General features: G+C 41.5%; 1 pseudogene; it reads left to right on the top strand.

Moving 5' to 3' along the window:
- The first annotated feature begins 500 nt into the window (after positions 1–500).
- On the top strand, positions 501–26,188 carry LOC137240950 (sodium-dependent serotonin transporter-like; annotated as a pseudogene).
- Positions 26,189–26,625: the final 437 nt, after the last annotated feature.

Below are 26,625 nucleotides of genomic sequence, written 5' to 3'. Positions count from 1 at the left end.
GCGTTTTTACACCCTTTTAAAACCAAGGCATCACTGTGATGCATTTGCATGTCGCAAACATAGTTGTGTGGGTTTTTTATTCAACCGTTTTATAAATTGAAGGTATCACTGTGACACAATTGCAGATCGTAAAATTGCTTGTGTTGTTTTTTTTTAAGCCACCACAAGACACAGCAGGTAGAATTGAAATTGCCCCTACCCAAAAGTTCGACCCAAAGGAGGGGACATCAGAGTTCGTTTTAGAGGTATGGTTCCTTCGGCAAAGTTTCTTATTTTGATCCCTAGAATACGACTTTCACAGAGCAATGAGCGATTTTTAAATTGACCCGCCCTAATGTACATAAATAAAAATATGTTTAAACACACATAATTTCTGTAGGAACTTGCGCACCGATTAGTTTAGGCATTCATAGATGACGTATCTATCAAATACGTTTTGCATATGAAAAGAAAAAGAATCAAAACAATACCCGGCTGTATGGTTAGTCAGTTGTCGCTTGTCTATGAGTTGAAAACGTTTTTGTATATAATTTTACTTATAATTCGAAATTTAATTTGTGGTATTATGGTGTTGTGCATTACCGGTTGATGTCGTGATTAAGTTCAGAACATTGTGTATAATGCTGTACTTATCCACAATGGTTAAGAAAAAATAAAATTTAATCAAGAAATAAATAGCATTATGCTTTTATATAAGAACGCGTAAATCATACTATTTTTTAACGCAAATTTTTAACAAATTTCAAATATTAATTGTGATTCTTTCGTCAAATAATCAAACTGTGATCTCGTATTGATATCGGTATGATTTATGAATCTTCGTACGATAGTGGTCGCTTGCCATATAAGCCGGATTTGACGCGTGGTCAATGGGCTAAGCCGAGTGATTTTATATTTTCCGGAATTAGTTTGGTTTTCCGCTTAGATACCTTTTCTTTGGCATTTTCGTTGCTAGCAGATGTGGGCTGTGAGTAATAATAACAAATTTATGCACACATTACAATGAATATGAATATACATACATTTTAGTATTTGATTTTGGGGCAAGCACGTATTGCTTTACATCGTGGATAAAACAAGTCTGATATCTTAAGAATATATGTATATACGTCAAAATAACCAATATACATGATCACCTGATTCTCAAATGTACGCTCGTGGTCTCATCCTGCGTCTCTTTATATCACCCGCTAAAGATAGCCGGCGGTATGCGTCGCCATATTGAACATCCTGTCAAAACGCTGCCAAAACGAAAATATGGAATCATCTTCAGCATCTTGTCAAGTAGTTGACGGATAAGGTATTTGTACACATGATCCTTTCTACAATTTTTCTTTTTATACCTTTCATGAACATGACATGGTATATTAACTTTGGTCCGATGTTTGTAACGTTGAGAAATATAGAAGATAGACTCACCATTAAGTATACCGAATTGATCAGGCGACGAACTGAGTTGATATAGCCATATCCGTCTGTCCGTCCGTCTGTCTGTTTGAACGCAAACTAGTCCCTCAAATTTTGAGATATCTCAATGAAATTTGGCACAAGGATGTATTTTTGTATTATATTAGACGTTTGTCGGATCCGGTAGGATCGGACCACTATAACACTATTTTGGTCATTCCTGCCGCAATTTAGAAAGTATAAACGTGACACTCGGTGATATATATTCCAATATATTATAGAAGATATCCTGAAAAAATCACTTTGATCGGAGCTATATATAGGTATATCCCATACAACCGATCGTTCAGATAGAAGGATTTTTTGCCATTTCTTCCTTAGTTTCCAATATAAAAACGTTAAACTTGGTGATATATATTCTAATATATCATAAACGATTTCCTGAAAAAATCACTTTGATCGGAGCTATATGTATATAGTATATAGATACCTATCCCATACAACCGATAGTTCAGATAGAAAGATTTTTGGCCATTTCTTCCTTAGTTTCCAATATAAAAACGTGAGACTTGGTGATATATATTCTAATATATCATATACAATTTCCTATTAAAAATAATTTCGATCGGAGCTATATATAATGTATATCCCATACAACCGATCGTTCAGGTAAGGGTTTTTTGCCAATTTTTTATATTTATCTTAAAATCGGACGGAACTGTCTTCGGATGTGCCGAAGACTTTCATGAATTGGGCTGAACAATAATCTTATTCCGTTCGTAATCTCCAAATAATCGGATGTATAAGATAAGAAATATATAGTGAACAGATGTACATACCTAACCAATTTTTAAAATAAATATAAAATACAAAATGGCAAAAAAACCCTTATCTGAACGAACGGTTGTATGGGATATATATTATATATAGCTCCGATCGAAATGATTTTTTCATGAAATCTTCTATGATATATTAGAATAAATATCACCAAGTTTAACGTTTTTATATTGGAAATTAAGGGACAAATTGCCAAAATTCTTTCTATCTGAACGATTGGTTGTATGGGATATATACTATATATAGCTCCGATCAAAGTGATTTTTTCAGAAAATCCTCTGTGTTATATTGATTTTCACGTTTCTACTTTCTAAATTAAGGGAGAAATGGCCAAAAATCTTTCTATCTGAACGATCGGTTGTATGGGATATAACTATATATAGCTCCGATCAAAGTGATTTTTTCAGGATATCTTCTATGATATATTAGAATATATATCACCGTGTTTCACGTTTATACTTTCTAAATTGCGGCAGGAATGACCAAAATCGTCTTATCTGAACGATCGGTTGTATGGGAGATATATGTTATAGTGGTCCGATCCTACCGGATCCGACAAATGTCTAATATAATACAAAAATACATAGTTGTGCAAAATTTCATTGAGATATCTCAAAATTTTAGGGACTAGTTGGCGTTCAAACAGACAGACGGACGGACAGACGGACATGACTATATCAACTCAGTTCGTCGCCTTGATCAATTCGGTATACTTAATGGTGAGTCTATCTTCTATATTCTCAACGTTACAAACATCGCACCAAAGTTAATATACCATTTCATGTTCATGAAGGGTATAATAAGAAAAATTATGTAATACAATATGAATCTGGCTCGCTAACCAAATACTTATAAATAATATTAATATAGAGATGAACTGCAGAAGAGTTGCGTTAATGAATCCAATGTCACTGATCAAGTTCAGTTGAGCGCGCCGAAAAATATTCCACCCAGTTTGGGAAACATATAGCATATACATATATTTATACCAAACCAATATCAACAGAAAGGCAAAAGATAGATCCAAATACAAAGCTTGCAGCGGAGCATGCAAATGGCTGGGTGGATAGAGGCATCTTCCTTGACATTAATATGAATGCAGGTGTACTTCAAATCAAAGCTCAGCACCCGTCGCTGCATGGAGCTGCCAGATGGATAAAGTTGCTCATGCGTCTACAAAATAAAAGAGTAGGAGTGAAACTAGCAGGGCCGTGGGCTATAATTTTCTTATTTATTAAAACCAAATGCCAAAAGGGTACTAGTTTAACTGTTGCCGAGAGTGGCCAGTTCAATAATTGGCGAAATCGGCTAAGATATTTCACCTTCTCGTCTTATTTATGTACTGTCTATATATACAGTATTGTGACATTGAGTGTAGTAAAAAACTTAATGACCTTGTCGTTGGTGTGAGGGCTTAGCCGAACTCCATAGCGCCCGAATATGAGGCGGAGCTGTTTAGGACTGACATCTACGCCGTTTCGCCTCATAGGAGGGCGGCGGGATGTTGGTGACCAAGAACTGCCAACCCCCTAATCCAGGGTGTTATGCGGACCCTGCCTATTGGACGATTTGCAGCCAGGGGATAAATTCGGCTGTATACGAACGGATCCTTCCCGATACCGGGCCACCTCGGGAAGTATTAATGGCCTTACCAGAGTAAGGGGCGCTGCTGTGGCGGACGGTTCTTTCCCCGTATATAATACTGGACCGCTGAGCCCGCCTAGTCGGGCAGGTGGTCGTACGACCAAGATGAACGAGTTATTACCTGATTGTAATAAGGACGATGTAAAGAGGAGAATTGAGTCGCAATCCAAGGACGACAAATACGAATTAAGCGATGCGTCGGACTCGGCTAGCGAGAGTAGTTCTGATTCAATGAACTCCGTGTTGGAGAAGCACACAAATGAAAACGCAGTAGAAGAGTGGAGAAGGGTAAGGAGCAGACGAAGTAAAAGAGCTCTCTCGCAGTACCGTGCAGCACTAAGAATTGTACAACGCTTGGGAGCAGTGGTATACCCAACAGTACTGGAGATCGAGTGCTTGGAATGGGCCCATGAAGCGGTAGAAGTAGGTCGAAGGCAGTTCAAAAGGTTTGCTGGGAGAAACCCTCGGTTCTGCAACCGGTACGAGGAGGAAGAAGCGTCGAATGGCAGAATGAAGAGGCAACGTTCGGCGGAAGGCGACAAGCCTGCTTTCAAGAGGCAGAAAAGACCCAGTCCTAGAGCCGCGAGGCAGAGCAGTCGCATAGACAAGACAAGTAGGCCCAAAGCTGTGAGACAGTCAAATGACTACTGAAAGGTGGAGATCTGTGGAAAGGGAGCTTATTATCTTAATGCTTAAGATGATGCGGGAACAACCAAGTAAGCCCCTTGATGGTATAATGGTGTGAAGATGATAGCGTGCGACAACATCGCGAGCTTGCGGTGGCTGGAGGAAGTGGTTCCAAACCTCCAAAGGCAAGGCACGAACACGCGGTTTGAGGTGATGGATAAAGCGCAAATCCCCACGGTACCAAAAGTTAAGGTATGGATACCATGCGTGACGAAGTTGGAGGATACACTGCGACTTCTGCAGAATCAGAATCCGAACATACCGACAGAGGATTGGAAGGTACTTACTGTATCTCGGCGTACCGAGGATGGTCAGTTCTACATCTTCCAAATAAACAAGCAGGCGGAGGATATTTTGTACACGCAGCTTGGCAAAATGTCCTTTGGCACTGGTAAAATCTACATGCGACTCTGGAAAAGAAGTCCCCAGGATAAAACCCCTAACACGCTAGAGGTGGGCGAAGTCGAAAAGGACCTCAAAAGCCTAAGTGAAACAAGACAGGTGGAGGTCTCCGACGTCACCACGAACGTGCTAGAAGAGGACCAACCGCTAAATGGTGCTGTGACTCGTACAGAGGAACACCCGGCACAACAGGCACGAGAGGCTGAAGGGGGCCTCGAATACTCTAAACCAAAAGGGCAAGGGGGGACGACGACGTCAAGACGAAGGTGCTGGAGGGGGACAAACAGCCCAATGGTGCTGCGAGTCCTACAAATAAACCTCCAACATAGTGATGTGGCGTCGAGCGAACTCCTCCTACCCCTTGAGGAGGGTTCGTTTGACGTGGCGCCGATCCAGGAGCCGTGGCTCTCATCAGGAGGAAAGGTTTCTGGACTAAGCGCGCGCGGACTTGGCGTTTACTACGCGCAAACGGAAGGACGGGTACGAGCTGTAGTAATGGTAAGGAAACAACTGCATTCATATATGCTGCCTAATTACACCACTGAGGATCTCGTAGCGATGGCCGTTGAGGAAAAGAATAAGCAGGCATCTTTCGTTCTGCTACATGACCCATGCTGCGGAGGTTCCACCGATGGAGTGCAAAAGGCTAGTACAGGAGGAAGGGCGCAAAGGGCGGCTGGTCATAGGCGCAGATGCAAATGCGCACCACAATGCGTGGGGAGGAGCAGATACGAACGAGAGAGGCGAATCTCTGTTCTGTTACATCCTGCAAACCAATTTGCAGATAGCCAAGAGGGGAATGTCCCTACATACATTGATCCAACATTCAGCAATGTTCTGGATATTACATTGAGCTCCGAGCGTGATATATCAAGGTATGATTGGATGGTTCTTGATAGACCATCCTTCTCCGACCGTGCGTATATCAGCTTCAGCATCCCCCTAAAGAGGATAGAGAAGGGAGGAACCTTTAGAAACCTTAGGTCAACGAACTAGACTAAATTCCAGAAACATGTAGAAAAAAAACTGGGACAACCCAAAGAGGTTGCTAATGTAGAGGAACTGGAGGAGTCGAATGAATTCCTAACAAGGACGCCTAAAAAAAAATAAACAAGGACGCTTTTGACTGTGTATAACAAAGCTTGCCCTCTAAAAAGATTCAGAGGAAAAGCAAAGCCGCCATGGTGGAGCAATGAGCTGAGTCTTCTAAGAAGACAGGTAAAAGAAATGTTTAAGCTCGCAAAGACCGCGGAAAGCGAAGCGTGAGACGAGTACAGGGATCTACTGAGGATCTACAAGCGTGAAATTACCAGGGCGAAGAGAATCTCATGGAAAAGTTTCTGTACGGACATAGAGTGCTCCAGCGAAACAGCACGGTTGAAAAAAGTCCTAGCAAAGGGAAACATAGTCCAGGGACTAATAAAGAAAGAGAACGGGGAATGGTCACGTAATAGTGAGGAATCCTTGAGGTACTTCTCGATACACATTTCCTATCGGAAGACGGTTTAGAAGAGCGAGCAGACATCGCTCACATTTCGATCACGGAGCTAGTAGTGCCGGGCTTGGTGACCGATACCAAGATCGAGTGGCCAGTGAAGACGCTTTCTAAGTTTAAATCGCCGGGCGCAGATGGTATATTCCCGGCCATGCTAGAATTTTCAAGTAGAGCGGTCGTGGAATGGCTTAAAATAATATTCGATGGGTGCATAAGACTGAATCATGTACCGCACTCTTGGAGAACTGCTCATGTAGCTTTTCTACCAAAGGCGGGGAAGATCGGTCACGTTTATCCCAAAGACTATAGACCCATGGGCTTAACATCATTTCTGCTCTAAACCTTTGAGAGGCTGATAGATGTGTACATAAAGTCCAACGTGGATGAAAAGCTGCTCTTCACAACACAGCATGCGTACACCAAAAGGAAGTCGGTAGACACCGCATTGCATAGGGTGGTAATAAGTATAGAGAAATCCCTGGAATATAAGGAGTATGCTATAGGAGTCTTCTTGGACATTGCCGGGGCTTTCAATAATGTTGCAAAATGGGCGATTATGGATGGCCTTAATTGCATTAAAGTACATCCTGCCTTAATCAGATGGATCGGCTGCATGTTAAATTGCAGAAAGATTACATCACAATGGGGATTGTACGAGGCCACGAAATCAGTGGACAGGAACACGCCGCAGGGAGGGGTGCTATCACCTCTGCTGTGGACGCTGGTCATCAACCAACTGCTCAGGCAATTCGATGAGGGACCCGTAAAACTTACGGCTTACGCAGATGACGTTGCAATTGTCATAAGAGGAAAGTGCCTTCCAACGATTAGTTCTTTGATGGATCGGGCGCTTCGGGATATACATACCTGGGCATCTAATGTCGGGTTGAAAGTCAATGCGGAGAAGACGGATATGGTCTTGTTTACAAAGAGGTACAAGGTCCCAAATTGGACCAGGCCTAAGTGAGAGGAGAAACCTTGCACAAAATATCTAGGAATCATCCTAGACAGTAAGCTGTCATGGAAGCTCAACGTGGATGAGAGGGTCAAGAAGGCCTCAACGGCACTATGCATGTAAAAGAATGCTGGGGTGTACGTGGGGCCTATCGCCCTCTCTTTCTCATTGGGTTTTTACAGCGATAGTAAGCCATATTCTATACTATGGAGTTCTTGTTTGGTGGAAAGCCACACAAAAAACAACATAACTTAAAAAATTTGAGGGGGTATGCAGACTATCGATGCTTAGCATTACGGGAGCCCTGAAAACAACCCCGACGGCTGCACTGCATGCCATTCTGCACATCCTACCTGTAGACCTGGTAGCAAAGAACAAAGCGTTAACGACCACAACCATGCTCGGTGATTCGGGGCAGCTTGACCGCCGACCATATGGCCATAGTAGTATAGCGTCATCAATCACAAGACGAACAGACTACATGATTCCCCATCTGCGCTTCGTGGGAGATCTTAAGGCCGCAATAGAGGTGGACGGTTGGCGCAAATGTGCGCAAATGGCGGACGAGGCGATACATGGGTACACCGATGGTTCCAAAGTAGTGGAAGGAGTAGGGTCTGCGGTATACTGTGCTGATCCGGAAATAAACAAATCCTACAGGCTCCCGGATTATTGTAGCGTTTTCCAAGCGGAAATATTAGCCGTAACCAAAGCAGTAGAAACCCTGGAAGAGAATAGCTTAAGCTACAACCGTGTTAACTTTTATATTGGCAGTCAAGCAGCAATTAAGGCAATAATCTCGCATAGCACAGCATCTAAATGTGTGTTAGAGTGTAAGCTGTCTCTGGAGAGAATCGGGCAGGGAGAAGCATACATCTATATTGGGTCTCAGGGCATATGGGAATAGATGGGAATGAAAAAGCGGACGAACTAGCTAAAAAGGGCGCATCCTTTGAAGCTTGATCTGTAGATGTCCCAATTAGATTGGGCGAGATTAAGCGATGGCGAGAGGTGCACAAGATCGACCAAGGGGGAAAGGTGTGGGTTCAAGCGCGGGGCTGTAAAGAGTTGAAGATTATGTGCAGGTCTTACAACCTTAGACTAACGCAGTGTCTTCTATCATTAAAAAGAGAGGACTGTAGACTCATGACGGGTATTCTGACTGGACACTGCCTTCTGGCGTCACATGCCTTTAAATTAGGTTTGGTCAGTGATAGCAGATGTATGAAGTGCGGATTGGAGGAGGAAACGATCGAGCACGATCTGTGCTCGTGCCCTGCACTTGCCAGGCTAAGACTCCAGCTATTAGGAGTGATACAGCTGTCAGATCTAGAAGCAGCAAGTTGCTTAAATCCTAGGAAGCTTCTAGTATTTGCCAAGAGGACGGAGTTATTTTATAACATAGGTCCTGGTTTTTGATAGGGTTTTTCAGTTTGGTCGTTAAAACAAACTTCTGGTAACACTACGGACTCAATCAGTCTAGGCGAGGTCCTCATGGACCGGCCAGTTCAACCTGGTATACGTCCTTATGAACATATTTCCGAATACGCTCATAAGATATACAATATAACATTCGACAATCTGCTTAAATTTAGATGCATTTCACTCCTTCATAAAATAGTGTTGTTTAAGGAGCCTGCCTATCTATACGAAAGAATTCAGCTAGCACGGTCCGTGCGATCATCTCAGCTACTGCATACAAGATATGGCTCACGAATTTCTGAGCGTAAATTTTTTGTTATAACACTACGTCTCTGGAGTGTTTTGCCTTTGGAGATTAGAAGCATTTCTAACATAATGCACTTCAAAAAGAAACTATTGAGTCATCTTGCTTAACATGTTGAAATACTTTTGAAAATCCTTCACTCTTTTTTCTTTTCTCTTCTCCTTCAAATCTTATATATTTCTCTCTACAATTTTTACATAAACACATTTAATATTATGTTACTTCAACACCAACTTATGGTTGTTGTGTTTGGAATTTATAAATAAATAAATAAAATGAATAAATAAATATATATGTGAGTGCACCACTTTTGAGTATTTACCTTATGAAATTTCGCAAGGCTTCAGAAGCATTTCGCAACTGCCCTCGGAACCTTTTGAAGATCTTTTCGGAATAAATGCATTACCATAACTATCTTGAACATTTCGGTATAGTCTTTGGAACTTTTCAAGCTCATTTCGGTATCAAGTCGGATTTATTTATGTTTATTTCGAACTCATTTATGTCGCATCATTTCGAGACTATTATCAGATCAGTTGACAACCATTTTGGGATCGGTTTCGGGGTCAATACGGGACTATTTCATGATCATTAATGAATTCTAAATCGTTCGGGTATCTCCCGGACCGCTTTGGCATTGTTCTCTTTACTGTGTTGAATACTGAGTTCAATAAAATTTCGGAGCCAATTCGTGGCTACTTCAAGAGAATTTCATGAAAACTTCGAGGTTCTTTGGTGACTATTTGGTAAGGTGGGGAAGGTTATATACAGAAAAAACTTTATTCATATTTGGGACAGCTCGAAATTAAATATGGCCCCTGGATCCTATGGCATCTCGCCTTGAAATTACGCTTAGGGTACTTATCTATTCTTACTTTAGTCTTTTTCAAGCAAATTGACCCGGCTTAGTATGTATGTGCATATTTGTATGCCTGTCTTATTAAAAAAATTATGAAATGATAAGTCATATTTCCTTTCAGGTGCTTCTATTCTGCCATATCTCATAAATTTGTTCCTGTTCGTGGTACCTATATTTATAATACAATCCTTTTTGGGACAATTCTCAAGTAGTGGATTTATATCAGCATTTCGAATAGCACCATTATTTAAAGGTAAGTACATTTGTTTTTTCTTTGACTATCACCATGAAAATATTTCTGTAAAACTAAGAGAAACCCTCGAAAAAAGTTAGCAAACCTAAAACCTTTGCCAGAGGTGAGGGCCTCTCGGTCACCAGGAGAAGATATCTTAGAGAGCGAGAAAAAATTGAGAAGGAATTATTTTGGTAAAGTGAAAAGAGGGGGAGTGAAAGGAGGAGAAAGGAAATTGAGGAAAAACAAACGGTCGAAAGCAATGAGAAGAAAAAGATGGCAGGTAAGTCGGAGAAAAAGTAAACTGGAGAGGCAGGAGATAATTAAATGGAGTAAGAAAGTAAATGTAGAAAAATAAAAAGCGGAAAGTTAATACCAAAAGAGAGCAGAAAAGAAAGAGGCTAGAGAAAGATGAGTAACAGTGAGAGTAAGAGCAAGATTAAAACAACAAAAAATATGCAGAAAGCAATATTATGCAAAGACTAAGATTATTTTTTAATTAGGATCTACTAGCTATATATTTTTGAAAAGGGGCGTGGTCCCCGCCCCCTAGGATCAGTTATAATTTAATTATTACATTTTTTCGTCTTTGCGACTGAATCACGCCAGAATGGCTACACGGATTTTGATGAAATTTGGGACACAGACAGTAGTCTACTAGCGAAATTTTTTTCGAACATGGAAAGAGGGGTGGGGGTCCCACGACCTCTTCGAGCAATTACTTTTTAATAATTTTGACACATTATAACTTTACGTATACTGGCCTTCACCAATATCACAGACTCAAGGGGTCAAATAAGTCGAGGGCTTACAAAGTAAGCAGTGACACCCTCCGCTGCCCCCCTTTATCACCCTCTCTGGTGTAAACTCTATAAATTGTTATAACTCAATATAAATTTTCTCCTAAATCAATAGTTTTTGGTATCTGGCACATACAGATCGAGATCTAGACAATTTTGGAGGAACGATCAGTGGTCCTCCCCTTTTACTCCCGCCATCCGCCCTCCTTCAATTGCTTTTATTAGCACGCTTTTATTAGCTTTACCTGTATGTTTCTATGTAACTTTTCATTCGCTCCAATGCGCCTGCTGCCTTATTAACATGGTTTTATAATTAGCTTCACCTTATTTGTAATCCCGAATCTTTTGAGAAATACAAATCTACGGGGGTGGATGGCATCTACCCGGCGCTAATGCAGCAAGGGACACAGATCATCCCACCTCTCGCCAGGATCATGAGAGATAGCCTGGCACTGGGATATATACCCATGATGTGGAGAAGAGCAAGAGTAGTATTCATACCAAAAGTAGGTAAAAAGGACTATTCACAAGCGAAGTCCTTCAGACCAATAAGTCTAACTTCCTTTGTCTTGAAGGCAATGGAAAAGATAATAGACCAAGAAATCAGGTCGAACGCCCTCAAGAGCTGGCCCCTACATTATAGCCAGCATGCCTACAGAGCGGGTAGGTCCACGGATACAGCTCTGTACCAGTTATCATCTGAAATACAGAGGGCGTTCGAAACAGGGGAAACAGTGCTTTGCGCTTTCCTTGATATCGAGGGTGCCTTTGACAACACATCTCACGAAAGCGTAAACATAGCACTGCAGAGAAGAGGAGTTCAGTTGCCTATCCAGAGATGGATTGACAATCTACTCCGTACAAGAATCGCTGAAGCTCAAGTAGGCAGCAGCGCAGTTAAGGTTATTACCACGAGAGGGTGCCCCCAGGGAGGTGTCCTGTCACCCCTTTTGTGGAGCCTAGTAGTGGATGAACTCCTGCAAAAGCTATCAGATAGTGGCATAAGATGCCAAGGATATGCTGACGACATCGTCATAATTGCAAGGGGTAAATTCGAGAGTACGCTCTGTGATATAATACAAAGAGCATTGAACATTACAAGGGAATGGTGCGCCAATGTGGGTCTTAACATCAACCCATCTAAGACAACCATCATCCCCTTCACCAGAAGAAGGGTCCTACCAGCCCTGAGAGCAATAACAATAGATGGCGTGGAACTAGAATATGGAACCGCAGTGAAATACTTGGGGATCATGTTTGACACCAAGCTCTTATGGAAACAACACTTCGACTCCATGAAGACTAGGGCCACGAGGTCCATCATGGTATGCAAACGTCTAGCAGGCAAATCATGGGGCTGCAGCCCACACGTGCTAAGATGGATGTATACCATGATAGTAAAACCTATGATAACATATGGCTCAATAGCCTGGGCATCAAGAACAACTCGGGCGACGACGAGGCAAGCACTGTCAAAACTTCAGCGACTGGCATGCGTGTGCATCACAGGAGCTATGCGCACATGCCCCACAACAGCGCTGGAAGCTATCCTCGATCTAACCCCGCTGCATTTATCGATAGAGCAGTCAGCCAAGCGAGCCCTCCTTAATATCGTCAAGGAGGGCTCGGGCAAAGGTAAAGTTATATCGTCTCGGAACATGGAGGAATTGAGAGAGAAGATCCCAATCTCTCAACTCCCGAGGGATGATATCCTCAGGCAGATAGTATATGGGAAAAGATATAAAGTAGAACTGGGAGACAAGGGTACGTGGGAAGAAAACAGAATTGAGAGCATTCAGCAGCTAAACAGTATAGTATGGTATACCGATGGCTCGAAGACCCCAGAGGGGATTGGATCTGGAGTCGTTGGACCCAGAGCCAAGATATCAATACCCCTGGGAGCATACCCGAGCATTTTTCAAGCGGAGGTATTCGCCATAAGCCAGTGCGCGGACCTGAACCTTCAGCGAAAATACTCCAATGAGAAAATTGCCATATTCAGTGACAGCCAGGCCGCCCTCAAGGCCATCTCGGCATTTGAAATAAAATCAGCACTAGTCCTTGAGTGCGTGGAAAGGCTGAATCAACTAGGAGCACACAATGAACTACTGTTGGCCTGGGTTCCTGGGCACAGGGGAGTCGAGAGAAACGAGCAGGCGGACAGCCTGGCCAGAGAGGCAGCAACTATACGACCTATTGGTCCTGAGCCGTTCCTGCCAGTAGGCCCGCAGGAAATTAGGGGGCATCTATTAGCAGAAGAAAAGGAAAACAGGGAAAAACACTGGCGTAATATGCCAGGCCTGAGGCAATCTAAGCTACTGTTAGGGGGTTACTGCACAACTCGATACAGGGCATTTATAGGCCTCTCGAAAAATAACCTAAGAATTCTAACAGCTATTCTTACAGGACACTGTAGACTGAACAGTCACATGCAAAGGCTGGGTATAATATCGAACAACACATGCCGATTTTGTGATCGATCAGCGGTGACGGCGGACCATATCCTCTTGGAGTGCGATGCAATCTCAAGACGTAGAGCTAAGTTTATGGGCTCACCATGGCCGGAGCATTCTCACATCAAATCCCTCAAGCCAGGTGAACTGCTAGGGTTCATCAGAGATGTCGGCTTGGATGAGGTGTTGTGAAGCAGTTGAGGGCACAATAGACCAATAGTCGCAGTGCGATCCTCAATTAATTATCTATCTATCTATCTATTTGTAATCCCGTAAGGGTCATATGGAGACCCTTCCGGGATCATTTCTGGATGGTTTTCGGGTTCGGTCCGAGATCCCGCCGGGGTAATTTCGGGACTTTTTCGGGACTATTTCGGGATCATTTCGGGACCCTTCCGGGATTATTTCTGTATAGTTTTCGATATCCGTCCGGGATCCCGTCGGGGTCATTTCGGGACTTTTTCTCGACTAATACGGGATCACTTCGGGATTATTTCGCGATCATTTGGGGACCCTTTCGGCATCATTTCTGGATGGTTTTCGGGATCCGTCCGGGATCTCGTCGGGGTAATTTGGGGACTTTTTCGGGATCATTTGGGGGCTCTTCCGGCATCATTTCTGGATGGTTTTCGGGATCCGTCCGGGATCTCGTCGGGGTCATTTGGGGACTTTTTCGGGATCATTTGGGAGCTCTTCCGGCATCATTTCTGGATGGTTTTCGGCATCTCGTCGGGGTCATTTCGGGACTTTTTCGCGACTAATACGGGATCATTTGGGAATCCTTTCGGCATCATTTCTGGATGGTTTTAGGGATCCGTCCCGGATCTCGTGGCGGTCATTTGGGGACTTTTTCGAGATCATTTGGGGGCTCTTCCGGCATCATTTCTGGATGGTTTTCGGGATCCGTCCGGGATCTCGTTGGGGTCATTTGGGGACTTTTTCGCGATCATTTGGGGGCTCTTCCGGCATCATTTCTGGATGGTTTTCGGGATCCGTCCGGGATCCCGTCGGGGTCATTTCGGGACTTTTTCGCGACTAATACGGGATCATTTGGGAACCCTTTCATCATCATTTCTGGATGGTTTTCGGGATCCGTCCGGGATCCCGTCGGGGTTATTTCGGGACTTTTTCGCGACTAATACGGGATCATTTGGGAACCCTTTCGTCATCATTTCTGAATGGTTTTCGGGATCCGTCCGGGATCCCATCAGGGTAATTTCGGGATTATTAGGGGATCATTTGGGGACCTTTCCGGCATCATTTCTGGATAATTTTCGGGATCCGTCCGGGATGCCGACGAGGTCATTTCGGGACTATTTCGGGATCATTTGAGATACCTACCGCCATCATTTCTGGATGGTTTTTGGGATTCGTCCGGGATCCCGTCGAGGTCACTTCGGGACTTTTTCTCGACTAATACGGGATCATTTGCGGACCCTTTCGGCATCATTTCTGGATAGTTGTCGGGATCCGTTTGGGATCCCGTCACGGTCATTTCGGGACTATTAGGGGATCATTTGAGGACCTTTCCGGCATCATTTCTGGATAGTTTTCGGAATCCTTTCGGGATCCCGTCAGGGTCATTTCGGGACTTTTTCGGGATCATTTAAGGATGGCTTTCAGGATTCGTCCGGGAACCCGTCAGGGTAATTTCTGGACTTTTCCGAGACTATTTCGGGATCATTTTGGGACCTTCCCAAGATCATTTCTGGATGGATTTCGGGATCTGTCCGGGATGCCGTCAGGGTCATTTTGGGACTATTAGGTGATCATTTGACGACCTTTCCGGCAACACTTCTGGATGGTTTTCGGTATCCGTTCAGGATCCCGTCGGAATAATTGCAGGACTTTTTCGGGATCATTTGGGGTCCCTCCCGAGATCATTTCTGGATGGATTTCGGGATCTGTGCGGGATCCCGTCAGGGTCATTTAGGGATGCGTTCGAGATCCCGTCAGGGTCATTTAGGGATGCGTTCGAGATCCCGTTAGGGTCATTTCGGGACTTTTTCGCGACTAATACGGGATCATTTGGGAACCCTTTCGTCATCATTTCTGGATGGTTTTTGGGATTCGTCCGGCATCCCGTCGGGGTCATTTCGGGACTTTTTCTCGACTAATACGCCATAATTTGCGGGCCATTTCGGTATAATTTCCGGATAGTTGTCGGGATCCGTTGGAATCCCGTCAGGGTCTTTTCGGAACTATTAGGAGATCATTTAAGGACCTTTCCGGCATCATTTCTGGATAGTTTTCGGAATCCTTTCGGGGTCCCATCAGGGTCATTTCGGGACTTTTTCGGCAACATTTAAGATTGGTTTTCAGGATTCGTCCGGGATCCCGTCAGGGTAATTTCTAGACTTTTCCGAGACTATTTCGGGATCATTTTGGGACCTTTCCAAGATCATTTCTGGATGGATTTCGGGATCAGTCCGGGATGCCGTCAGGGTCATTTTGGGACTATTAGGTGATCATTTGAGGACCTTTCCGGCAACACTTCTGGATGGTTTTCGGTATCCGTTCAGGATCCCGTCGGAATAATTGCAGGACTTTTTCGGGATCATTTGGGGTCCCTCCCAAGATCATTTCTGGATGGATTTCGGGATCTGTGCGGGATCCCTTCAGGGTCATTTAGGGATGCGTTCGAGATCCCGTCAGGGTCATTTAGGGATGCGTTCGAGATCCCGTTAGGGTCATTTCGGGACTTCTTCGGGACTATATCGGGATAATTTCTGGAATGTTTACGGGATCCGTCCAGGATCCCTTAAGGGTCATTTCGAGACTATTAGGTGATCATTTGAGGACCTTTCCGGCATCACTTCTGGATGATTTTCGGTATCCGTTCGGGATAACGTCGGAATCAATGCAGCACTTTTTCGGAATCATTTGGGATCCCTTCTGGCATCATTTCTGGATGGTTTTCGGGATTTGTCAGGGATCCCGTCGGGGTTATTTCGGGACCTTTTCGGGGCTAATACGGGATCATTTGGGGATCCTCTAGGGGTCCTTTCGTGACTTTTTCTGTTTTATTTCGGGATCATTTGGGGACCCTTCCGGCATAATTTCTTAATGGTTTGCCGGATCCATCAAGGTCATTTCAGGACCATTTTGGGATCATTTGGGGACCCTTCCGAGATCATTTCTGGATCCGTCCGGGATGCCGTAGGAGCCATTTCGGGATTTTTTGTTACTTTTCCGGAATAGTTTTTGGACCCTTCGGGGATCATTTCTGGATCTGTGCGGGATAGCATCTGGGTCATTTCCGGACTATTTCGGGATCATTTAGGGATCCTTCCGGAATCATTTCTGTATGGTTTTCGCGATCCGTCGTGGATCCCCTCGGAGCCATTTCGGAACTTTTTCTGGAGTACGTCGGGGTCATTAGGGGACTTTTTCGGGATCATTTGTGGGCTCTTCCGGCATCATTTCTGAATGTTTTTCGGGATCCGTCCGGAATCCCATCGGGGTCATTTCGGGACTGTTTCTCGACTAATACAAGATCATTTGGGGACCCTTTCGACATCATTTCTGGATAGTTTTCGGGATCCGTCCGGGATGCCGACGAAGTCATTTCGGGACTATTTCGGGATCATTTGGGATACCTACCGGCATCATTTCTGGATGGTTTTTGGGATTCGTCCGGGATCCCATCGGGGTCATTTCGGGACTTTTTCTCGACTAATACGGGATTATTTGCGGACCCTTTCGGCATCATTTCTGGATAGTTTTCGGAATCCTTTCGGGATCCCGTTAGGGTAATTTCGGGACTTTTTCGGGATCATTTAAGGATGGCTTTCAGGATTCGTCCGGGAACCCGTCAGGGTAATTTCTGGACTTTTCCGAGACTATTTCGGGATCATTTTGGGACCTTCCCAAGATCATTTTTGGATGGATTTCGGGATTTGTCCGGGATGCCGTCAGGGTCATTTTGGGACTATTAGGTGATCATTTGAGGACGTTTCCGGCATCACTTCTCTATGGTATTCGGTATCCGTTCAGGATCCCGTCGGAATAATTGCAGGACTTTTTCGGGTCCATTTGGGGTCCCTTCCGGCATCATTTCTGGATGGTTTTTGGGATTCGTCCGGCATCCCGTCGGGGTCATTTCGGGACTTTTTCTCGACTAATACGCCGTAATTTGCGGGCCCTTTTGGGTATAATTTCCGGATAGTTGTCGGGATCCGTGCGGGATCCCGTCAGGGTCTTTTCGGAACTATTAGGAGATCATTTGAGGACCTTTCCGGCATCATTTCTGGACAGTTTTCGGAATCCTTTCGGGTCGCGTCAGGGTCATTTCGGGACTTTTTCGGGATCATTTAAGGATGGCTTTCAGGATTCGTCCGGGAACCCGTCAGGGTAATTTCTGGACTTTTCCGAGACTATTTCGGGATCATTTTGGGACCTTCCCAAAATCATTTCTGGATGGATTTCGGGATCAGTCCGGGACGCCGTCAGGGTCATTTTGGCATTAGGTGATCATTTGAGGACCTTTCCGGCATCACTTCTGGATGGTTTTCGGTATCAGTTCAGGATCCCGTCGGAATCAGTGCGGGATTTTTTCGGAATCATTTGGGGTCCATCCCAAGATCATTTCTGGATGGATTTCGGGATCTGTCCGGGATCCCGTCAGGGTCATTTAGGAATGCGTTCGAGATCCCGTCAGGGTCATTTCTGGACTTCTTTGGGACTATATCGGGATCATTTCTGGATGGTTTACGGGATCCGTCCAGGATCCCTCAAGGGTCATTTCGGGACTATTAGGTGATCATTTGAGGACCTTTCCGGCATCACTTCTGGATGATTTTCGGTATCCGTTCGAGATCCCGTCGGAATCAATGCGGGAATTTTTCGGAATCATTTGGGGATCCCTTCCGGCATTATTTCTGGATGGTTTTCGGGATTTTTCCGGGATCCCGTCGGGGTTATTTCGGGACCTTTTCGGGGCTAATACGGGATCATTTGGGGATCCTCTAGGGGTCGTTTCGTGACTTTTTCTGTATTATTTCGGCATCATTTGGGGACCCTTCCGGCATAATTTCTTGATGGTTTGACGGATCTATCAGGGCCATTTCGGGACCATTTTGGGATCATTTGGGGACCCTTCCGAGATCATTTCTGGATCCGTCTGGGATGCCGTAGGAGCCATTTCGGGATTTTTTGTTACTTTTCCGGAATAGTTTTTGGACCCTTCCGGAATCATTTCTGTATGGTTTTCGCGATCCGTCGTGGATCCCCTCGGAGCCATTTCGGAACTTTTTCTGGAGTATGTCGGGATAATTTGAGGACCCTTCCTGGATATTTTCTGGATGGTTTTTGAGATCCGCTCGGGAGCCCGTCAGGGTCATTTCGGAACCTTTTCGGGATCATTTTGGAACACCTTCAGGGATCATTTCTGCGTGGTTTTCTGGATACGTCTAGAATCGTGTCGATGTCATTTCGGTTTTTTTTTGGGACTATTCCGGGAACTTTTGGAGACCCTTTCGGGGCATTTCTGGATGGTTTTCGGGATCCGTCCGCGATAGCGTGGGGGCCATTTCGTAGCTTTTTCTTGATAATTTCGGGATCATTTTGGATCCTATCAGGTTATCAGCTCATTTAGTTCTTTTTTTTACTCAATTACAAAAATAAAATGCACTAGACAGAAAAAAAATTTTAAACAGATAACTTGATAAGCAGGCTAACGCGAATAGCCCATATATTTAAATGTCTCCTTGCGGACGGGGCCGCGGGTAAAGGCTAGTATATAATATTTGTTTTCTAATTTCACAGTAATTGGCTACATAAGCTTAGCCGTGAACTTCGCTGTACTTTCGTACTACAGCATTTATGCTGCTGTTCCTCTATTCTACCTCATCAATTCGTTGCGTCCGACTTTGCCCTGGAGCTGTGGTGGTATAAAGGAATGGTCAAATGACTTCTCGAAAACTGAGTTAAGACATGTGAGTACTATAAAATTCATAATTAAGTCAAATATTAAACATAAAAGAATTCTTAAATTTACTTTCAGCTTTGCCATTTGCTATCAAACGACACGCCGCCATCGAATTTTTCGTGGTATCTCGTCCACGAAATACCTTCAAATTTATATTTCGGGTATAATGTGCATTTATTAAATATATATTCAACATTTAAAATCGTATTTTTTTAACGAAAGCTTTTTCTTCTACATTGTATTTTCTTAGAACTCTCTTCAATAATACGATATTATTTGATGGTGTTGTGGAAGGCCATTACTTTTCATGGCAGCTAATATTATGCACACTTACCGTATGGGCCATTATAATGGGGTTATTCTATAATTGGAACAAAGTTGAAAAGGTGCGTTAACAATTTTAAAAAACACATTTACAAAAAATAAAGCGCAAGTGTTTAAAACAAATAACATCCGAAGAGATTTTAGGGCGAGCTTCTCTCTTCCAATTTGCGTGGTGCTCATTTTAATTTTTCCTACAAATTGGCGAAACGGGACCTACTTGTTTTACACCGACTCCGACCGGCATCTGAAAGGTGGATGAGTTTTCACTGATAACCTTTTCATGGCAGAAAGATAAACTCGGAGTGTTTGCTAAACACTGCCAAGGGGCGACCCCGCTTAGAACAATTTTCTAGTAATTGAAAAGGACGTGTTTCTAAAGCTTTGCCCGGGGCGTGAACCCAAGATGTTGGGTGTAGGCGGAGCACGCTACCATCACACCGCGGCAGCCGTCAAGTGTTTAGTGCTTAAAAATACCGCTCGTTTTATTGTAAACTGACTCAACTCGAAATTTAGATTTTTTTTTAAATTTAATGACGTAAGAAGACAACCAACTGACAAGATTATGCTGACATTAATAAAATACCCAATAAGTCCATAATAGTGTACATAGATGCCTTTGAGTCTCATTTTTATAATGGAACTATATTAAACAAGTAAGGAAGGCCAAGTTCGGGTGTAACCGAACTTTACATACTCAGCTGTCAAATGCAGCTTGCAAAACTTTTAGATTACCTTCTTTTAAAAGTGGGCGGTCCTACGCCTATTGTCCAAAATTTTACAAATTTTCTACCCTGCGTCATCAAGTCAGCCCACCTACCAAGTTTCCGAAATTTTCGATATCGAAAAAGTGGGCGTGGTTATACTCCGATTTTGTTCATTTTAAATAGCGATCTGAGATGAGTGTCCAGGAACTTACATACCAAATTTTCATTAAGATAACTCAAAATTTACTCAAATTGTCTCTGCAGACTTTAAATTTACTCAAATTATCGTGTTTACGGACGGACGGACGGACAAAGCTAAATGAATTTATTTTTTCGCACAGATCATTTTGGTATATAGAAGTCTATATCTATCACGATTAGTTTAAACAGATACGGGTACCGTTTATGCGAACAAAATTAATATACTCTGTGAGCTCTGCACAGCTGAGTATAAAAAATATATATACGTCCATAATCTCCAAGCCTAGTTTGTTGACTTTTTATAACGTGTCGTTAATAGTTGTGAGGTAGGAGCACTCCACCTAAAATTTAAGCCCCCAACCCGAGATTGCTTCCTTCACATCTACTCATCTGTCGGTTATCTTCTTTGAATGAGCACCAATTTCGCCGGCCCGACCTTTATATCTTTATCTCTTTTCCCTCTAATCTATCTCTTTGCCGTTCCCTATTCCCATAACTATCTCTACCTCCATCTCCATCTTTAGTTCTATCTCTGCAGCTATTCTTTCTATCTCTAGAGCTTTTTATTAACGGGTTTATTTAGCTTGACTTTAACGGCCGGGCGAACAGAATTTTGGAATTGAAATTTAAGTAACTTCCCGATAATCTATTAGCTTGAAACTTGGAATATAGTTCAGAACCCGATGACAATGCAATAATAAGAAAAAAAAATCCGATAGGCAGCGCAAGGAATGAGATATTCAAAAAAATCGTATTTGTGTTCCGATTTGGCTCATATTTGGAACACATAATACATACATGATTAGAAAGCGGGGTACGAAAAAATCTCCGCTATGTGGCGCAGGGATCGAGATGTTCGAAAGAATCGTATTTGTGGTCCGATTTGGAGCTACATGAATAGAAAGCGATGTCCGATTTGGCTCATATTTGGAACAAATATTACGTACAGTCCGGTAGAAGTGACAAAAAATATTTGGAGTTAGATTGTAACAAATTGTCAGGAAAGAGTCCTTGTAATAATAAGTCTCTAAACGAACTACATAAATAGAATGAGAAATAATAGGCAATTAAATAAAGACTAAAAACTTGAAAATCAAATAGTTTAGTGAATCGGTTTTATTGAAAACAATACTTACATGAAGTAATAATAATACTAAAAGCTAGAAAATAATTAGGTATATCCTAGGTACTAGTCATCACACTCCTCATCAATTTAGGGCGTTGATCAGACAATTAAATAAAAGCGTTGGACGCGTCAAATTTCTATTCATAGTCATAAGTAAGACCAACTGAACCTTAATCAGGTTATGATGCTACGCCTCAGATTTTTAGAAATTTCACGCTCCCAACGCTTTTCTTTAATTGTCTTATCAACGGCCTAGATCATTGTGAATCAAACAAAGTGTGATATCTTCTGCATAGACGTCAAAATTCCAAAGTGATTGGATCACCTGATTTGTAATTTACTAATTTACTGAAGATAGCAGGCCCTATGCGCCGCCATATTGAACACACTGACAAAACGCTGAAAAGTAGCCATATTGAACATGCTGTCAGGCAGTTGACAGATAAGATATCACACTTAGTTTGATTCACAATGCTCTAGATTGATGAGGAGTGTAATGACTAGTATCTAGCATGATAAAAATATTACAAGGTAAAACTGGTGAGAGACAAATGACGTTTAACAAAAATTTTAAAATTCTCAGCATTGTGAATTCATACAAGTGGCGAATGTTTGATAAAAACGTTCACAATAGGAAACAGCCTCGATTATATACAAATTATCAATAAAATATAATTGAAGTAGAAATGTTTGTTTATGTTTTTTTTTACATATGTTTTTGTTACAAAAACACGATCAAAATAAAAAAAGTGAGAAACGTGAGAATTTTTAAATTTTTTTAAACGTCATTTGTCTCTCACCGGTTTTACCTGGTAATATTTTTATCATGTCTATATCTGTATCTGTTTCCATGATGAAATAATAAAGGTTATGTCAACAACATAACCTCACTTTTTCGGCAGCTGTATTTGCCAGTATTTATTTGTACTACAAAAGTACTAAATTTTTATTGCTAAATTTTTCCTACAAATTTCCTCAAAAATTAGGTTTTCGGCCAAATTTTGTCTATAATCTTTTGGGAAATACAAATTTATGTTTATGTTTATGTCTAAACAATTCTGGTAGCGGATTACATAGTTATTATATTTCTAAACGTATAGTAAAATCTACTCCGATCCTAGTAGAATTCAAAGGCGGTTATGTATGATAGAGAACCCTCTAAATTATGCATGCCGAACTTGTCAGAATATGGGAAAACGTCAACGGGATGAGAACATCTGAATATTCATTTCATCATGTATGTTTCTATGGGCAAACTGTTTCTGCCTGTTTTCAAAATGAAGGATGTCTAACTTATTCATTTCGTGACCTATTTTTCCCTACTTCCCAACTAGCCGAAATATAGTTAAAGCCACGCATTTGGCCTGAAGGTGTTTTTGAGTTATTTTAACTAAAAACTAGAATCAGTAATATCTCTGTAACTTGTTCGCCAAATATATTAACACAAAGTTTCATTTCTTCTTTTGTATTTTTGCAGCTAAGTTCTTTTCTACGTTATGGCATTTTCACCGTTTTAGTTCTTTTACTCATCACTGTGATACGTTTTTCCTTTGTGCCAAAAAATCATTGGAATTCATTTTATAATTTCTTTATACCAGATTGGGAAGATATAATTGACAGTATTCCCAACGCAGGTATATTTACTATATCAGCGTTTGGTGTTGGTTGGGTACCGTCATATCTTTGGCCAGTTTTAATAAATTTCAAACAAAAATCATACAAAATAGCTGACTATTTGTTTGAGCCAAATGCTGGTATACTTCGCATTTGCCTATATCGTTTATGTGACTGATACTTATTTCGAAGGCGAGTATTGTTGATAGTTCAAGAGTTGAGTGTCCATTCATTGCTGTCATCTTAAAACGATGTTGTACTAAATCATGTATTTACTATGCGGCAGGAGCAAACGAAAAATAATTAATATTTGGTTGTATTTTTTTTTTTTTTGAACTTTTATAGCCGGTCCATTTCGTTTTTTCAATTTTATTAATAAAAATTTACCAATATGTGCTTTAGTGCAAGTCAAAAGACTCCAATAGTACAACCGACGTTTCGCTAATCATCTTAGCATCCTCAGGGGTGAAAATAATTGAAATAAATGCACTAAAGCACATATTGGTCAAATAAAGCCTATTTTTATTAATGTTTTTTTTCAGATATAAAGGAAAATTATAATGAAAACATGCCTGAGAAGTATGACATATTGGATATAGATATGTGGGCATTATTTTTGTCCACTGGCAGTGTTATGGCCGAAATGTCTTGGCCAAATTTGTGGTGTATTCTATATTTTACAATGTTGGTGATAGCAGCACTCATTACTATGGTAAACATATTATTTAATATAAGATGAAAATAATCTCATAAAATTTTTTACTCTTACAGACAATCTCCTTACTTTCCACACTACAAAGCCTTTTTGATGAATTTGAAATATTGCGTTCTCAAAACACTGAAGTGACATTTATTGTTATTGGCGTTTTGGCTTTTAGTTCGGTTTATACCTGTTCAGATGTGAGTATAATAGTTTATACTGCGTGTTTTTCAATGTGAAGGGAAGCAAGGGGAAAAGAGAAATGGGGAGTGAGAGGTATAGGGAAAGGAAGAATGCGAAGGCGGAGGAGAGGGTGAGGGAGAAAGAGAGGGGAATCGAGAGGGTGACGGAAAGGGGGAGAGCTAATGGAGGAGTTAATGGAAATGGGTATAATTTTTAAGAGGATCAGGAACAGAAATAGAAATGGGATCAGAATAGGAATGGGAATGGGAATAGGAATAAGAATAAGAAAAGGATTAGCATTTGGATTAAGAATGGGAATAGGAATAGGAATAAAAATAGGAATAGGAATGGCAAAAGGAAGAGGAATAGGAATAGGAATGGAAATAAGATTTGGAAAAGGAATAAAAATAAGAATAGGAATATAAATAGGAACTGGAATTTGAATTCAAATAGTAATAGGAATAGGAAAAGGAATAGAAATAGAAATAGGAGTAGGACTAGGTATGGGAATAGGAATGAGAATAGGAATAACAAAGAGAAGAGGAACAGGAATAGTGATATAAATAGAAATAGGAATAGTAATGGGAATAAAAATAGGAATGGGAATAGGAATAACAAAGGGAAGAGGAATAGGAATGAAAGCGAAAAAAGAATATGAAAAGTGATAGGATTAGAAATTGAAATTGAAAAAAAATACAAATAAAAACAAAAAATTCTAAATAGCAACAGAAATTTAAATTGAAAATGTGTGAACTGGGCAAGGCGAATCCATACCAGGTGGTGACAAAGCGAGTTCAACCAATCCGCCATGCAGAAAAATGTCAAAGGAAATATTCATTGCTTCGATTAGCTGACATATTGTTGTACAAGGCGTTATTTGGAAAATAATCAAGAAGAAGCAATCAGCTGTTAGAATAACAACACCTGGTACTAAATTCGCCTTGGAACTCCGACTTTCGGTTCTGTGGATTTTAATAGGCTATAGGCGTACCTATCACTAAGGCTACGGTCCCTAGGTCTGCTAGTCTACGATTTAGAACTTTAAATTTTACTTTCCAGAAAGGTACCTTCTTACATTTTACGATCTCAATTGATACGATGGTTGCACAAATATCTCTTAACCTACTACTACTCTTGATGGTGCTATGGATCTATGGACGTGTGCGTTTCCAGCGCGATATCGAATTCATGGTAAAACAAGGAATTGCAACTTGGAAAATTTATATGTTACGATTTGTATCACCTTTGTGTTTAATATCAATATTGGTAGGTTTTTTTTTGTTTTGCTTATACCCAGTTGTGCTTACGTTTACTTAGTTGTTGAATTTTTACTTTTTTATTTCGCAGATGGTCGCACTGCGTATTTGTGTTTTACAGCACATATTTTTTGTTGACAGTTTTTTGCCAGTCATAGCTGCCTTGTTCCTCATTGTACTACCATGGCTTTTTGTGCCCGGTTATATGATATATATTATTTCACAAACGACAGGCACAGTGAAAACACGTTTTCGGCGTTGTGTGCATCCTGTGGATTGGTATCCCTTAGAGATGGAGAATCGAATACGTTACGAGCAAGTGACGCGAAATGAGGATATGACACATCAATTAAATCCGTTGAATGAAGAAACGGAAACGTAATGGATATGATCAGGGCCGCAGAGAGGAAATCCGGGCCCGGGACTAAATAATTTACGGGCCCCCTATAAAAAATCCACTAATACATTTGATTAATTTGAATTAATGACGTCTCATTCATGAATCATTATTGATGGATTACATGTTAAAAAAATTTTGCCACATCAACTAAATGATTTTTGGACTAAGAGCTGAAAATAAAATTTACACAGAATATTTACTATTTTTATACTCTTTTATTGTAACGTAGAAATAAAATTCTCTTTTAACAGCCACATATTATTTCAAATAATCTTTTCTAGTTATTTGGTAACATTTGAATACATTTCTGATAAACTAAATGATAATTATACATTTTAATTATTCAATATAGAAAGTTCGGATATCAAAGACTGGCTTTTCTTGCTTTTTGCGCTGCAAAATTTTTTATAATGATATCAAAATTTAACTGTCTTGCCAAAACGGATTCAACATAAAGCGTGGCAAGTCCTGAAACTCGCTCTTGAGATTAACACGATCTATGAAAGTTTTTGATTCTTGAAAGGACGCTGAAGGAACGTTCTGCACTAGCTACAGTGACAGGTATAGTGCAAAACATACGTAAAGCATCACAAATGTTGGGAAAAATTTTATACAGATTTTGAACATATATAGATGACCTTTAGCAATTCCAATGGTGACAGACCTTTATCACAATTTGCTTCGTAAATGT

This window comes from Eurosta solidaginis, chromosome 2 (genome assembly GCF_040869045.1).
Source record: "Eurosta solidaginis isolate ZX-2024a chromosome 2, ASM4086904v1, whole genome shotgun sequence".
Taxonomy (NCBI): Eukaryota; Metazoa; Arthropoda; class Insecta; order Diptera; family Tephritidae; genus Eurosta; species Eurosta solidaginis.
This window is presented reverse-complemented; position numbering and strand designations above follow the sequence as displayed.